This window comes from Lagenorhynchus albirostris, chromosome 7, assembly GCF_949774975.1.
Source record: "Lagenorhynchus albirostris chromosome 7, mLagAlb1.1, whole genome shotgun sequence".
NCBI classification, from domain to species: domain Eukaryota; kingdom Metazoa; phylum Chordata; class Mammalia; order Artiodactyla; family Delphinidae; genus Lagenorhynchus; species Lagenorhynchus albirostris.
Window position 1 is genome coordinate 17,383,091 of NC_083101.1, and position 17,742 is coordinate 17,400,832.

The 17,742-nt window shown below is 46.0% G+C and overlaps 1 protein-coding gene across 7 annotated transcripts in view; it reads left to right on the forward strand.

Annotated features, from left to right (window-relative positions):
• Positions 1-17,742, forward strand: part of ASTN2 (astrotactin 2) — a 925,730-nt gene that overhangs the window by 355,279 nt on the left and 552,709 nt on the right. Inside the window, exon 2 of one of the 7 annotated variants that reach the window (XM_060154510.1) lies at positions 64-139. The exons of 5 other annotated variants lie outside the window; for them this stretch is intronic. The gene's annotated coding sequence lies outside the window, so the exon portion shown is untranslated. The remainder of the gene's footprint in view (positions 1-63; positions 140-17,742) is intronic. One more of the 7 variants, XM_060154512.1, reaches the window with a different exon arrangement.

The following is a 17,742-nucleotide window of genomic DNA, read 5'->3' on the forward strand; positions in this document are numbered from 1 at the left end:
ACGCTTCAGAAAAGGAAAATGTTGAAACACACATCTAACAAAATAATTTTCTTTCTGTTGGAGAAACTAGAAACAAGAAGAGAGACTCCTCCCATTCCAGAAGAGATCTCCAGCAGGCGTTCCACCATTTAAGTCCAAGGTAATTTCAGTTCACAAGACTCGTACTGGAAGCCTGCTGTGTAGGCCCTGGGAATACAGAGACAAGTGAGGCACAGTCTTTGCCCTGTGGGTCACACGGTCTGGTGGGGGCAAGAATCAAATGGGCAATTACAATAGAGTGTGAGAAGGTCTGGGATAGAGGCTGGTGGCGATTTCTGTGGTGGCACGAAAGCAGAGCACCTGACCCGCTTGGTGGGATCAGAGCAGGGATGCTGGCGTGGGAAATCTCTAGGCTGAATTCTGAAGAGCAGGGTGGTGGTGTTGAAGGGAAGAAGGTCAGAGAAGACTATTGCATACAGAGGCGACTGTGAATAGAGTGAGATGGAGCAAAATGCCTGGCATACTATAGGGCCTCAAAGTAATTCCTGTTGAAAAAGAAGGAAGAAAAAAAGGAAGGGAAGGAAGGATATGTCTACTTCGTTTCATTGAAATGTAGACTTTGAAGAGCGGAGAGCTAGAGGTGACATTGGCTGAGCGATTTGGACTTTATCATGATGACAATGAGAAGCCATCAAAGGATTTCAACAGAGAAGTGATGTTTTCTGGCTTGTGTGGTAGAAAGGTCACTCTGGCTTTTGTAGAAGCTGGGATAGAAGGGGACAAGAATGGGGTGAGAGAGAGCAGGTAGGAGGCTGTTGCAATAATTCAGGTGAAAAATGATACCATCTGGCCTAAGACAGGGATGGTGGGGATGGAGAGCATCTCCTTTATTACAGGATGTAGTCACAAGCCACACCCACTACCTGCCTCATGTGGTCCAGCCCCATCACCATGGCAACATCCTCTTTAAAATCCCTGACCAGAGAGAGTGGTAACAACTCTTACGTCTGTTCCTGGAGGTCCTGCCTCTAAGTTTTTCCTTTCTTTTTCTTCTTTTTTCCCCTTTGATTGTATCTGATCCAGCCTCACTGGGTAATTGAGTGTTTGAGAGTAAAAAATTATCTCAGCAGCTTGGCCCTTATCTTGACAGCAAAGCAGTACTTTTAATTTAATTTTGTTCGGAGACGCATGGGTAACAAATTTCACTAATCGCCCGGCTGTCGCCTTCTGCATGGTAACGAGCCGTTTGTTACCAGGCAGCCCAGCGTAAATACATATGGGGGAGCAGTCGGGGGACAGAGACAGGGGCTGGGGAAGAAGGAAGGGACAGCTGCAATCAGTATTAGCCAGGGGCTTCCCTGGTGGTGCAGTGGTTGAGAGTCTGCCTGCCGATGCAGGGGACACGGGTTCGTGCCCCGGTCCGGGAAGATCCCACGTGCCGCGGAGCCTGGGCCCGTGAGCCATGGCCGCTGAGCCTGCGTGTCCGGAGCCTGTGCTCCGCAACGGGAGAGGCCACAACAGTGAGAGGCCCGCGTACCGAAAAAAAAAATATATATATATATATATATATATATATATATATATATTAACCAGGCTGGGGCTGCCACCAGGTGTAGAATCAGAGATGGGAATCCGGCTGCGTAACAAAAAGAGAGGGGCTTGGGAGTTAGGTTCACCGGAGCTCCCGGGCTTGCTCTGCCTCCTCCTGTCTGGGCGCACCCTTGAGCAAGTGACTTCACTCTCTGCATCTTGAGTTTCCTGTCTGAAGGTGGGGGTGGATACTCCCTACCCCACTGGGTTATGAGAGTTAAATGAGAAACAGTACAATCAGTTAATACGCCGCTAAGCGTTATGCCATGCTATTCAGTGCTGGTGAGGACCTGAATGGAAATACTCTGCCCACCCCACCCCACCCCCCGCCATCCAATGTTGAAATTTCTTTCAGAACATCAGCTCCAGACTGTTGGCCAGCTCTTACCTGCATGCTCCAGAGAAGGGGAGCTCACTCACTATTGAGGCCGCCAATAGTTGTGACTCTCAGAATTGTCTCGGTACACTGGTGTGAAATATGCATCTTTCAAGATTTCCACCCTACCTCAGCCCCCACCCTGCCCCTGGACCCCTGCAAGGAGGAAATTTGCAACCTCCTCCCTAAGTAAGCTCCTTCCCGCCAGATTTGGTTAACTCTTCTTGTATCCAGATAAAAATGCCCAGATGAAATCAGTGCTAGAAACGCCCTTATAGGTCATGTGGCACAGCTTTGCATTTTACAGATGGGGAAACTAAGGCCAAGAGGGAGGGAAATAAATTTAAAGATAGCTGTTATTTACCGAGCATCCATTACGGGCCAAGCACTTGACCTGTGTTCTCCTTTAGTCCTTTCAGTACAAGGTCTTCTCCTGATTTCGTAGATAGGGAAACTGAAGCACAGAGAGAAAAAGCAATTTGCTCAAGTCACATTTTAAGTAAGGATCACAGAATAGAGATTTAAGCTCATGTCTAACTCCAAAACCTGCAAGCTTTTGTGTTGTGATTTTGGTCTCAAACTGCACAGCAACTCAGGAACTAGAGATGAGGTTCCCTGGCTTCTGGTCATACAGCCACACTAGAAAAAGGTGCATCCCAGGGACTCCTGTGTAAAAGGTGGCAAAGATTCCCATCTTCTCTGTAGTATCTGGACCAGAAAGCAAGGGAGACTGTGAAAAAGCTAAAGAGGTAACGAGTCTGTCCCTCCCCCTCCTCCCTGACCCCTGCCAGACTCCAGCCGATGGATCCCTGGTTCTGAATTTATGAGCCTTCTTGGTGTCTCTCTTTTTTTCCGTCCTAGAGGGCTTGACTCTTCCCTCTCTCAGCTAATTAAAAAGCCCAGCCTGGGCTGCCAGCCTTGGATCACAGGCTACTGGGCAGAGGCACTGATGCTGCTCTGATATATCACTCCCTGGGGCCGTGGGAGGCTGGAGCATTTGTCAGAGGGGCTGAGCTCATCCAGGGTTCCTCTGGGACACTTGGGGACCGCTACAAATGGACCATGTCCACCCCTGCTTACCCCAGAAGGGGCTTCATTAGGAATAAGAAAGTAGGAACCACCCAAAGCTGATGGGGTATGTGTGACGCCAGAGTCGTCTTCTGGAAGCATTTGTTAGATCGTGTCATTCCCTCATACACTTTTACCAGCTCCCTCTTGGCCTTCGTAATAAATTCTCCACTTCTTAGCCTGACGTGGGGTGAGGTGTAGCAGAGCATTGGAAAGCATTGCCTTTGGAGATGGGCAGTCCTGAGTGTAGATCCTGGCTTCGCTGTTTCCTTACTTCGGATGTGTTACTTAACCCCTCTGTGTTTCATGTTCTTCACTTATGAAATGGAAATAAAAAACTACGTATTGACAGATAGATATACTTATGCATATGTGTGTATATACATACGTAGGACTCAGTGAGGCAATTTGTACACAGCCCTTAACGTCGTCCTCGGCATTCTGCTCCATCATTCTGTCCCTGTGGCTGCAGCCATTCCCACTTACCATTGCTACTTCCACCATTCTGACTGCTATTACCTGTTGTTAATTTTAGCCAAACCTGCCTGTCTAGCCTGAAATTCCATTCCATCTTCTGCCCAAACACCCACAAACACACCTCGTACATCTTCACCTGCTAGTGTTTGCTGGTGTGGTCCCATCAGCTTAGAGGGCATTGTCAACCCCACTCTAATAAAGCCGGACTGTCCTCTGGGTCTGGCTGGAATAAATGTCACCGCCTTTCTGAAGCTCGCCCTGATGCCTCCAGACAAAATGTTCCCGTGGCACGTTACCTATATCTCTCTTATCATCGAGTCCTTGTCTCTTCTTTAAAATCATGGTTAGTCCTGTATGTCTCTACTCCCCTCCTGAGTGGAGACCAGGGGCGGTGGCTTGCTCACACCTGTATTGCTAGTGTCTGAAATCATGTTTGAGGTGGTAGGTATGCAATAAATATTCCCAGTTAGAATAAGAATCCCAGATACGTTCATCCCCTCTATTGTTAAGGTCTTTTCTTCCTGATAGATCAGAATGCTTTATTGCTCATTCATCCTGTTCTTCCTGGCAGGTGGGGGCTGGTGATAATAGCGGCCTCGCCTGGGCTTGGTGTGAATGGAGTGAGCTGTTGCCCTTCCGCGATGAGTGATTCCCCAAGCCGCAGAGCTAACCAGTTCCACAGACTAGAGTCCGGTGCTTCTGACTTTCACTGTAGTCTTTAATCCACCAGGGCAGGCTCTGTTCCATTCTCAGCCTCACCTGGTGAAGTCTGAAAGGATTTCTCCAGTTTTGAATTACTCTTCTTTCCTTCTCTGTTTCGCAGAGATGTTTGGTAGAAAGAAATTCTACTCTTGTCTCCTCGCCCAGGGTCCATTGCTGGAGTTACCCAAGAGCGCCTCCCAGTGGTTTTAGAAATAATTTTTCACTCTGAGAGCAGGAGCCCTTTGTGCGATCGTGCATTCATCAGTCAGGCATTCACCAGTCCTGCGTTGTGCGTAATTCATGCTTTACCCTGTGGTAGGTGCTGGAGATATAGGATGGATCAAACCTAGTTCCTGGCCCTGGGAAATTTAGCCTACTGGACGAAGCAGGGTAACGTGAAAACAGAGATGTAAAGTCCATTGCGATAAATAATACGATGGAGGTTTATGGGGTGTTACAGGAGCACAGAGGAGAGCCTTCCAGCCCTGTCTGGAATGGAAGGTAGTTAACAGGAAGAGGGGGGAGGAGAATTTCCTGAAGGAAAGGAGAGCTTAAAGATTAGGTGAAATGAACCTAGCAATATCTAGGAATGGAATGGAGGAGAAGGGCAATCAAGGCGGAAGGCAGTCCTGGAGGCAGAAAGCTGGGCTGGGGGTTGAGGGTGGGTGGGAGAGGTCAGCCAAGCTCAATGACAGAAGGCTGGGGACCTGGGTAAGGAGCGAGGACTTGGTGGATGCAAAAGCACGGGGAAGGGTTAGAGCATCTTCATCAGACAGTGACGAAACAGTTATCTTACCCCATATTTTTATTTCTGCCATCTCCCTGTGTGTGAATTTTTCCTGCAGTATATTGTCTTTGGTTTTCCCTGTTTTCTCACACTTTCTCTGCCCCTGTCTTCATGTTCCTCATCCCTCGTCTTCTCCTCCTGCATAGATGTCTTCTTGCCTTACTTCCATCCCTCTAATCCTTCTTTTCTCCTCAAAAGTCTTAAGGCTGTTTTGCCTTCCCTGCAAAATTCCCTTGGTCTGTACCTCCAGTTTTTTTTTTTTGGGGGGGGGTTGTTTGTTTGTTTGGATATCTAACTTCCTGTCTACTACAGAACAGCAGTTAAAAGTCAGAGATCCTGGTTCTACTGTTACCTTGCTGACTGGTTGGAGAAGCCACTTAACTTCTCTCTACCTTGGTTTCATCCACTGTCTAAAAAAATAATGAGTTGCACTGTGTCTGTGCCACCACATTCTACAACTCCAGCAGCCACCTTCAGTTCCTGCGTTCCAGCCCGTAGATTCAGGGGAACTGGGCCCCTGGAACTGTGCTATGAGGGCCTTGAACAAGATGAGCTCTAAGCATCTGTTCAAATTGATGGATGCATTGTATTTTTCCTTCCCCTCATGTCCCCCCATCTCCTTCTCTCCCCATGTCCGTTCTCTTTATTTCTTCCCAGTTCTAACTAGCACCAGACTGCAAGATGCCAGTATCCAAAGGGAAGCGCTTCCAAATGGGGAGAGTGATCTGTAATTGAAAGATGATGGTTTGGGCAGAAGGCATTTGTTTTCATACTCCCTGCATGACGATTCACAGTGTCTCAAACCAGCTGAGACTCGGAAGACTGTCTTAGATACGAATTCAGAGGCCTCCCAAGGAGCCTGAAGACCGAACGAGCTAACTTCAAGGATATGTGCTCTTTGGGGGAAGCTTCATTCTGGGAAACAATAGAATATTCTTTGTCACTCGGCACATGGACTAGGGGGTCTTGTTGGGGTGGTAGAGAGCCTGGGATTCTGTATAATATGTCGTTCAAGAGCATGGACTTGAATGCTAGTCTGAAGTTCAGGTCATGCAGCGTCACTTACTGACTGTGCCGCCCTGAACAATCCGCTTCTCTTGGATTCAAGGTCGTAATCTGTAAAATGGGAGTGACGATGTTATTGTCTGAAAAGAGTTACTGTCCGGACTAATGGCATTAACCCACTTAGTCTTCTACTTACGTTTCAGAGATGAGGGCTCTGAGGTCCAGAGAGGTTAAGTGACTTACTAAAAAGTGATAGAATCAGGGTGTACACCAGGCTGACCCCAAAGCTGGTGCTTGTATCTTTGACATTATACTGTCTCATGCCTGGTCCTGAAATCCTCTAAGTTTATTTTTAATAGACTTCAGGTAGGGGAGGAGGAAAGGTTAGTAGATGGGCCTGGAGATGCAATAGGTATGGGTTTCTATAATTGGAAAGGAAGGGAGAGAACACAGATTAAGTCATTCATTTGTGCTCACCTTAATTCTATAGGAATTTCCTAAGTACTTGTTTGAGTATAATTAGGTCTGGGGCCCAAAACTGAATCAGATGTAGCGCATTCTGCCTATGCCCCCAGAATTTGGTAGGAGGGAAGGATAAATGACTAAAATGACAAGTTAAAGATGCTGAGATGAACTTTATGGGTATATACACTTAGGGGCACCAAGGAAGTTGGGATCTATTCTAATTGGAGGTGCAGTCAGGAAGGCTCACACGTAGGCTGGGAGCAACATTCAAACTTAATCTCAAAAGAAAAGTAGGTCCTCACTGCACGGAAGAGGTGAGGGAGGACATTCCAGGAGGAGGCTAATAGTAGTTTCCTGTGGCTGCCGTAACACATCACCTCAAACTGGGTGGCTTAAAACAACAGAAGTGCGTTCTCTTACAGTTCTCAAGGCCAGAGGTCCAAGATCGAGATGTTGTCCGAATGAACTTCTTCTGGAAGCTCTGAGAGAGAATTCATTCCTTGCCTCTCTCCTAGCTTCTGGTGGCTAATGACAGTCCTTGGCATTTCTTATCTTGTGGCTGCATCATTCCAATCTCTGCCTCCATCTTCACATGGCCTTCTCCTCTGAATGTCTCAAATCTCCCTTTGTCTTTGTCTTAAAAGGACCCTAGTCATTGTATGTAGGGCCCATCCTACATCTAGGATGATGTCATCTTAAGATCCTCAACTTAAATAGTTGTTTTTTTTTTTCCTAAATAAGATCACATTCTGAGGTTCCAGATGGACATATCTTTTGGGAGCTACAGTTCAGCCACTGCAAGTGGAAATCAGAGAAAAGGTTCCTAGGTGTTGGAAAGCAGCCAGATGGGGCCCCATGCCAGCAAGAGGGGGGTCTTGGGAACATCTCGAGGACCTTCGATTCTTGATGCTGGCTGAAGCTGGGTCACCCCTTCTCTCTAGACCCCAGTTTCCCCATCTTTAACAACAAGGCTCAGCTGAGATGATCTTTAACAGCGTTCCAGTGTTGATATTCTGGGACCTTGGGACTCAGGCAAAGACTGTTTTGCCCAGTAGACCCCAAAATAGCAATGTGAACAAGAGCTGGACCACAGCAGGTTGGAGGAAACACCGGCCGTCCCAGCGGCCCCGGCTGGACCATGATAACAGCTCTCCAATACCGCTGTTAATCTTTAATTGGTATTTGATTTGATTTAACATGATCTTCTGCTTGTAAAACACCCTGAGATGTTTCTGCGTTGTGAGCGTGTCCTGGAAACGCAGGTTTATTGTATTAACAAGTCTCGGCCTGAACATAAAGGGAGATAATTAGAACCAGCAAAGTCCCTTGGCACGCTCAGGGCAGGCAAAAAGCTCTCGGGAAAACAATCCTTTCAGCTGCTTTCATGTATCCGAATGAGAAATCTGTTGGAGCAGCCCCAGTGGATAGGGGAGCATGTTAGGGTCACTCAGCACACTATTTCTAGCTCTCAGCCTGTGCCGCCTTTATACAGCTCTTGTGCACCCCTCGTAAGTTTCGGCTACAACCCCTAGGAGCTCAACCTAGGAGCCCTCTGGGTGGCCAGCAATTTGTTTGTAAGATCTTTTGGCATGCAGAGCGTGCTTTCTCATACAAAACAAATATATCAGCAGCGGCAGAGTTTCCAGGCTAGGCCACAAAAGTTGACTAACCTCCTAGTGGATCAAAAACATTACCATACTATTGAGATGCCTACCAGGTGCCCACATGAGCCCTAAATGGTTCTTTAACCTGAAAAAAATGTACCTTAAGGGTGGCGAAGTTATAAAGTGTGGTTATTTCTAAGAATAGTCCTAGTTGGCACTCTACCATGCAATATATTTGAATTAGAATTATGCCTGACATAGGAAGTATATAATAAAAGTCTGTGCAAACTAAGGTGGTTGGGTTCCAAGGCTATTTCATAAAAAGTGTACCTATGTAGAATGCACTTGAAGTAAGAGAATACACCAAGGTTGGTTAGCTTCTAAGGCTGTATACAGCATTCTGTCTAACCTCTACCCTGGCGTGCCTGAGCTATGGCAATAGTAAAAGTGGCAGTTTGGGGCTTCCCTGGTGGCGCAGTGGTTGAGAGTCCGCCTGCCAATGCAGGCGACACGGGTTTGTGCCCCGGTCCGGGAAGATCCCACATGCCGCGGAGCGGCGGGAGAGGCCACAGCAGTGAGAGGCCCGCGTGTCGCAAAAAAAAAAAAAAAAAAAAAAAAGTGGCAGTTTGGAGCCAAGGTTGGCCCCTCGAAAAGTTGCATAGTCTTCCTGCAAATTGATAAGATTATGAATATGGATTAAGTTTCCAGTCTTGTCTCCAAACCTAATTAATCTGTTATGTATGAAAAATATGAATAGTATCACATTCGCTACATATAAATATCCTTTATGAAGTTAATTTTAAAGAAATACGTCTTCTGTGTTTCTATACAGTGTGCCGGAAGAGCATCTGTGGGCGTGGGAGCACGCACGCACACACACAGTCAGACACACACCATCACCATTGCTCTGAAGGCATCCATGGGCACCCAAGGGCATGGCTTGGGGCTTGAGTGTAGATTCCATTGAAGGTATAGCTCATCTCTGTATGTTTTGTGTTTTTTCTTTTCTTTTTCCCTCTGAATATGTGAATTTTAGTTTTTTTTTTTAATTTTTTGCCATAAAAAAGAACAAAATTGGGTCATTTGTAGAGATGTGGATGGACCTAGAGACTGTCATACAAAGTGAAGTAAGTCAGAAAGAGAAAAACAAATATCGTATAGTAACACATATATGTGGAATCTGAAAAAATTGGTACAGATGATCTTATTTACAAAGAAGACATAGAAACACAGATATAGAGAACAAACGTATGGATACCAAGTGAGGAAGGGGGGGTTGGGATGTTTTGGGAGCTTGGGACTGACATATATACACAATTGATACTATGTATAAAATAGAGAACTAATGAGAATCTCTATGGGTTTTTTTATAGGAATATTTTAAAATTAATTTTTAGTGGAGTATAGTTGATTTAATAGTACCTTTCTTTGATTTTCCATCTGCAGGAAAAATGGTGAACAATTCTAGGAGGAAAAAAAAAAGTTTAAATATCAGATTTCTGGACTCACCCCAGAGAGTCTTGTTCAGTAGGTCTTATCATGGGGCCAGAGCACTGTATTTACAACAAGCCCTGTAGGAGGTTCCGAGCTAGGGAGCAAGCAAAGCTGGATCTGCTCAATAAGGTGAAGATATAATTGAAAGAGAGCTGCTTTCTAGGGTCTAGGTATCGGTTAGTGGTTTAAGAGTGGCTGTCTAGCGGTAGTGGTGGCCCTGTGCTCCTAAAAGGTGAGAAGATGCTCTACTGGTGACTGGATCAGACAGGTAGGCAGGGGTGGATGACACCTTAAGTCCATGAGAATGGCGTTGGGGGCAGGCTGAGCCACTCAGCAGCCTCATTGTGGGGCCAGTCCTGATGGACTTGGCCCCAAATGGGGTCATGCTCCCTGCTGGGCAGAGTTCAATGTACTGCACAGGGCGGGCTCATCCTCTGAACTTCAACCTGGCGTAAAGTCCCAGCTCCACCCCACTTAGCACCTTCAAGGCTTTGGGCGAGTAATACAGCTTCCCTGATCTGTAGAAGCACTGACAGTGTTATAATGAGATTGAAGCATAATAGTGTGGGTAAAGAAACTATTAGACTAGATGGCTCCTCGCCCAGGGGCAAGAAAGACTTCTGAGGACTGAATTGAGGACCTTCTCCCCCTCTTCATTCTCCCACCGAAAGTTCAAGGATGACAGTATTTATTTTCTTGTTCAGAGAATGTAAACAAGCCGCAGCCTGGACTGGCATCAATAATTTATACAACAAATCACATAATGTGCATAATACGCAATTTTTTAAAAAAATTATTTTATTTATTTAATTTTGGCTGTGTTGGGTGTTTGTTGCTGTGTACAGGCTTTCTCTAGAGTTGCAGCGAGCGGGGGCCACTCTTTGTTACGGTGCGTGGGCTTCTCATCGCGGTGGCTTCTCCTGTTGCGGAGCACAGGCTCTAGGCGCGTGGGCTTCGGTAGTTGTGGCACGTGGGCTCAGTAGTTGTGGCTTGCGGGCTCTAGAGCACAGCCTCAGTAGTTGTGGTGCACGGGCTTAGTTGCTCCGTGGCATGTGGGATCTTCCCCGACCAGGGATTGAACCCGTGTCCCCTGCATGGGCAGGCGGATCCTTAACCACCATGAGGCATGTGTAGCTTATATTTATCAGATACTTTTGTAAACATGGAAGACATGTTGATTAAGTTGATCTTTGACAAATACCTACAGAGTACGAATATACAAATGAGGATATTAAAGCAAAGAGAGGTTACATAATTTGCCCGAAATCACACAGCTATTAAATATCAAGCTGGAATTTAAACCCAGGTCTTCTAGTCCCAGAGCCAGTGGTCTCCTTTTACAAGTTCATCAGCAGAGTAGACGCAATTTATATTGCATCGTGGGTTGTTTTGGTCTACAGCCTTGATGCAACTTGAATAATTTAATGTGGATGTAGCAAATATTTTCATAACACATTCTTAGATAAATGAATACTATTGGTAGAAATTACACTGTCTTCTGTTTACAAAATTATCTTTCTTCTACTCAGAGCTGACTAGAGATGGAATGGGGTGCAGGGAGAGTTGTGAGATTCCTGCTCTAGGGAGTGTATAAGTTAAGGCTGCATGCTACTGAGGATAATCAAGAGGGAAATGGGTTGGGAGAAAAGGCTAGAAAATCATAGGGGAAAAAAAAGAACAACAATAATAATGCATAGCATTCAATGAGTGCTTCCTAAATACCGGGCACTGTGCAAAGCACAAACATATAGCATGTATACATGGTCCCCAATTTAAAGGCAGGGGAATGAAAGTCAAGATGGTAAAGTAGACTGCCTCATCTGGACCTTCAGTAAGTGCTCACAGCAGGATACACGCCCAGGTCTGTCTGACTCTAGTCTGTGATCTGGCCCTGAAATGCTTAGAGTTCTTAAAAGGGATTGGTGTGTACTTTGTAACAGTGACCTAGGCTTCTGCACATATTTCTGAATTCTCTGAACTTGGAAGATGAACCCACAGACTGTCAGCCCCATTGAGGCAACTCGTCCTAACCCAGTGGTATGCTGGCAGGCTGGCTCTCTGAGAAAATGTAAAAAGCCTTACTTATAGCATTTGCTTATTTCTATGGTGTACATTCTCCTACCATGTCATTTCAAGTCGTAGATTTAACAACTACCAAGCGGCATCCCTGAATATTTAACAATTAGCTGTCTTGAGTCGGCTGGAGCCAGTTCCAGTATGCCATTGCTCCAGTTCCACTGACCAACCCGGGATGCATCTCCTAGGAATTGCTATCTTGTCTTTCCCTGCATCTCACATAGTCTGGCCCATAGAGGAAATACAGAAACTCGGTACATATTTGTTGATCAAAGAATAAATAAACAATTGAATGATTCATGAATAATCAAAACTAGAGAGGAGGATGGGAAATACTGTCTTCAGCCCTGAAATAAGAACACAACATCGTCTTACTAGGAGATTCTGCCTGCTTATCTGTACTTCTCTATGACAATGAGATGACCTGTTGAAGAAATTCTGCCTGCAAGTACAGTTTGGGTGGAGATGTCAAAACCCTACTTATCCCTTTCCCTTTCTGAGCCATCACAAGCCAGCAACTCTGCCTTCAGACGTGCTTTGCATTTGATGACGTTTCTCCAGCCCCAGTGTTGCCACCACAGTCAAGTCATGCCACCTCCTTCTCAGCACCTTTTTAGTTGTTCTCCTGTTCCTTAGGGTTAAGAGCAAACCTCTTAACCTGGCCTTCAGAGCTTTGCATGTTCCTGCCCACCTATCCATCCTCATCTCATGTCACACGTCACTGTTTCCACTGCATTCCACCCTGGAACATCCATCCTGCTGCTTGGAACACCCTTCCTCCCCCTGTCAGGACTGGGCTTAACTGTCCCTTGCTAAAAGAGGTCCCTCATCCCACCCTGTTCTTCTCCACTCTAGCGTGAAGCAGAGTGCACATGATATATTCACATCTGTCAATGCCCACCCTCACCAGATGGAGAAGTTCATGAGAGTGGGGGCCACATCTGTTTCTGTGTTGGCACCATCTTCCCCGCAGTACTGGAGAGGTAGCCACGTAGGCTTGGGAGGTCTCCTCTCATAGGTCAGAAGGCTGTCACCTGGGAGGCAATGTGACAGAGAGTTTTGGGGGCTTCACTGGGGGGTCAGCCATCTTCAGTTTTAAGTTTTATCAGCTCTGTGATCTCAGGTAGGCAGTTGCATTCATAGGCCTTCAATTTTTTTCCTCTGTAAAATGGGTGTATTAACAGGAATTCCATCACAGAGTGTTATAAAGATTAAATGAAATAACTCCATGTAAAGCCCTTAGTCCAGGACTCGGCACAGAGTTAAGTGCTTAACCATGGTAGCTATTATTATTATTATTTTTTTTAACATCTTTATTGGGGTATAATTGCTTTACAATGGTGTGTTAGTTTCTGCTTTATAACAAAGTGAATCAGTCATACATAAACATATGTTCCCATATGTCTTCCCTCTTGCGTCTCCCTCCCTCCCACCCTCCCTATCCCACCCCTCCAGGCTGTCACAAAGCACCGAGCCAATATCCCTGTGCCATGCGGCTGCTTCCCACTAGCTATCTACCTTACTACGTTTGTTAGTGTGTATATGCCCATGACTCTCTCTCGCCCGCTATTATTATTTTATTGGGAGACAAAGTGATACTTCATCTGAAACTCACGCTTACCTCATTCTCTTCATCAAGGAGGTAATGCCTGGATTTTGTTTCCTCCTTGGAAAGTACCCGTGAAAGCTGCTCCTCTCTAAAGTAAGTCATCGGTTGGAAACTTTTCTGTTCATTTGTTCATCTGTTTGTTCATTAACCAAATATTAATTTAGCTGCTACTCAGTACCAGGTCCAGTGGTGGAGAGTATAAGGCAGGGTACATGCCTTTGAGCAAGGTGGAGTCTCATGGGGGGAATGGCAGGTTTACATTCTTCTCTCCCTAGTTATAGGATTTTGCTACATAACTTTGCAAATAGCCAATTGGAGGATTAGTCTATAAAAAACAATGAACTTTCACTGTATCCTATCCTTTGTAGGTTGAAATACGAAGGCAGGGAGAGAAGGAAGGAGGGAGGATCTACTTCCCACACTAAACTTTGAATAGGACTAACCAAGACATTCTTAGGCCCATTTGATCATTTGAGGAACCAGACACTACAGAAAAAGAAATGAGCATCCCAAGGTCATGTAGCCAGAAACTGGTGAATCTGGGAAATTGAACTCTGCTGACTTTTGCAATGGTATTTTCTATTCTTTGAGCTGCTGACTACTAGAAAACTAAGAAGAAAGCAGCGTTGCTAATGGTGGCCCTGGTTGGTGATTGAGGGGGAAGAAGAAGGTCAGAGTTATGATTCCCAGGGCTGCTGTTGCTTCTACTCTAAGCATACATACATCCTAATCTCAATTCTTATACACTCACACATATATTCACATCCTCACATATATACATAGATTTCTCTGAAATTCAGTAGGGCTTCTATTTTAGCTCTTTAAGATGTTCAGATGTGGACACTGTATACATAAATATGCGCTAATGTTGTTACTATGATTGCTGTCCCATAAGTTTAACGGTACATGCAGGAAGCTCCAGGTGTGTGTAGCACCTGAACTTACAGTTACTTAGGGAACCACTGCTACTGTGTCCCTGCCATCTCTATCTGAGTGATGCCTCTGCACATCTCCTGCTGCAGAAATAATCTGTGTCCTTCCATCCCAGCACAAGGAACTAAGCGCCCCTGGGGGTGGGCTAGGGAGCATTTTTATAAATACTCAAGGATGTGTGACTTGAGTGCATCATTGCTGGCCAGCCCTTAGTCTCGGAGGAAGCCTGAAAAATCAATGGGTCCAAGGCCTCCGCTAGTAACATTAACAGGTAGAGCAGCTAAGAACACTCAGTAGATATCATACAAGGTGCTGAGAACTTTACATGCATAAAGACACATAAAAAGTTAAGTAACTTTCCCAGCGTTACTCACTATTATTGCACCTTTCTTATTATCAGCCACTGTGCTGAAAACTTTTTGTTTTCACTCAAGTAATCTTGTGAAGTAGACATTTTGATTATTCCTGCTTTATAAACGGGGACACTGAAACATAGAAAGATCATATTGAACCAGCAACTTCAAGTAGTAATGGGCAGTGCCGGTGCTTGATCCCAGCTCGGTGCAAAGTTCAGGGCTATGATCTTAATCCTTCTTTTTTATTGACTTCCTGAGTTCACGTTGTTGAGAAATTACTGAGTTGGGTTTCAAGCTTTAATTGGTCTGACTGCAAAGCTCATAAGCCTTCCATTTCACCACCTTCACTTCTGGGATCAGTGTGTGAACACAGGATCTTGCAGAGAGAAAGAGAGAGAGAGATGCCTTTATACAGATAAAAGGAGCTTCCTCCCCTGTGCAGCCAGCCCTGGTTTTGTCAAGCACACTTCAGCAGCTCCCTTCCTCTCAGCTCTCACTAGGGTGTGAAGAGTTTAGTAAAACAACCTAGCAGTTATCCAGGCACAGTGCAATGATGTCATGTCTTCTCCTAACCTTCTCGTGTACCTGACTGTGCCCCTGCAGGTTTGGGCCGTGCCCGGCTCCCTGGCGAGTCCTGAGACTTGCCCAGGGCATAGCACACACAGGTGCTCAGGCAACCTTTTTGCAATGACTGAAGGTCTCTTCTGAACCTGAAGGACCCCGAGTTTCCTGCTAGGGATGCGGACTCTGCAGCCTCTCTCAGTCATTCATTCAAGTAGGCCCCAGGATTAGTTATCTGTTCCTGTGTAACAAAGTATCCCAACGTTAGCAGGTTAAAACAACAAACGGGTATCCTCTCATTTCTTATCTCAACCAGCATTTATCTATTCACGTTTATTACCTCAACCAACATTTATTCTCTAAGTCAGGGATCCAGGCACCATGCAACTGGTCCTCCAGTTCAGAGTTTCTCTTGAGATTACAGTGATGTTGTCAACCAGGGCTGTGGTCTCCTCTCCAGGCTTCATTGGGGAAGGACCTGCTTCCCAGCTTCCTCATGAGGTTGTTGCAGGATCTGTTCCGTGAGCCACCCTCAGCTCCTTGCCTTGTGGGCCTCTCTAGGGGGCAGCTGACAACGTAACATCTGGCTTCAGCAGAGCAAGAAAATGAGAAGAGCCAGAGAGTGTAAGAAAAAAGGAAGGCACAATCTTTTGTACCCACCCTACTGTTGGAAGTGACATACCATAATTTTGCTATAGACCACCTGATGGAAGCAAGTCTGTAGGGGAGGGGATTACACCCGGGTGTGAATACCAGGAGGCGGGAACCACTGGGGACCGTTTTGGGGTTTGTTTTTATTTATTTATTTATTTATTTTTCGCTGCATTGGGTCTTCGTTGCTATGTGCGGGCTTTCTCTAGTTGCGGCGAACAGGGGCTTCTCGTTGAGTGCGAGCTTCAGCAGTTGTGGCACACGGGCTTAGTTGCTCCGCAGCATGTGGGATCTTCCCGGACCAGGGCTCGAACCCGTGTCCTCTGCACTGGCAGGCGGATTCCTAACCACTGTGCCACCAGAGAAGCCCCTGGGAGCCATTTTAGAAGCTGCCTCCCTTTGTCCACTAGCCCTCTTTCCTTTTCTGCAAACCAGGTCTTTCTTTGATTTCAGACGACTTATGCTCATGTGCATCCCTACACTTGAAGAACGATTTATCACCAAGCTTCAGGTTCTCAAATTCTATCCAGGATGTTCTTCAGCCTCCTGGTGTAAAGGTCCTCTGGTGTGTCACAGAGTGTCTTTGCAGGATAAGTTTTGTGCCTCTAACCCGGTACCTCTCCGTCTCCTCCACTCCAGAGGTACAGTTGCAGATCTCATCCTTTGTCACAAGGTCTTTGGATCCCACCCCTTGAGATTATGAAGTTCCTGCAGCATCTCCAGCACCCAACACAATGTTTGGCACTTAGTAGATACCTAGAACGTCTTTGTGGACAAAGTGAATAAATGAGGACATGTTTTAGCTTTGCACAGTGCCGGGAGAGCTGGCCTGAAAGGACTGACTACATCATCTCAGATAAAGCCCACTCTCCTGGCAGTGGACCGTGACTTTCTTTGTGCCCCTTACTACCTCTCTTGCTTCTTCTGCCTGCATTTTACTACACGTACCTCCTGCCATTCCAGTTTATGTGCAATGCCCTGTTCGCCTTTGCTGTTCCATTCTCCTGGACCACAGGCTCTGTTTTCCTACTTGGCTAATAGCTCTCATGTTATAAGCCTCAGCTCTGAGGAATGATTCTCTGACCTCCAAACCTGCACTGACCTCTGCCACCATGGTGATCCCCTTGCATTACTTTCTCTGTTTGGGGACCTGCCTACCCCACTGGGCATTGAGGCCCTTGATGACTCTGATCTCCGGATCCCCTACTCACAGAGCTCAGTGAAGAATGGACTCTCAGTAAATATTCATTGAAGGAATGGATTTCTCCCGTTATAGGCAGGGAAGACAGAACTCCAGAGAAGGGAGGGATTTTCCGAAGGTTTCATAGTGAATGGTGGCAGAGTGGTGTTCAAGTTTGGTCTCTAGACTTCCAGAGCAGAGCTCTTTGCACAGCACCCTCAGGCCTGCCCTTGTTACTGAAGGACGAGACAGAATGTGGGTCTAGCGTGGCCCTTGGGCAAAGACCACTATTGTTCTGTTGGAGGTGGCATCTTTCAACCAGCAGGTTTGAAAGGTTTAGGCCCAGAATGTCAGCCTGAAATGGGTAGAGGCCACTGTATGGAAATGTATTTGGGCAGAAACGCTTCATGGTAACACTTTTTCCTCTTTTCTTCTTTTATTCTCTTTTATATTCCCTCCTCAAAGGCCTAAAGGCACAAATGTTTATCTCCAGTTGGCTGTTTAAACACAGTGCCATGTGCTTTTGCTGAAATTTAGTGGTCTGAAGAGACGGTGGATTGGAAAACCAAGGAGGAAAATGCCCCTCTATGTAAAGAGCTGGAGACGAGTGTGTTTTTCCCAGTCAAGTTCCCAGGTGATGAGCAGCTCAACTCCTACACCCAGGAAAGGGCAGAGTCCTCTGTCCCCTCATGGGACCCCAGTTTCTTCCTTTATAAGAGTGAGGTTTTGGGTGTGGAGCAAGACCCTTGGTTTGAGAATCTACTTCCTCGGGCCAAAGCTCCTTCTAGTTTCTTAGATTTGCAAGAGTCTTATGGTAAACAAGCCCTGG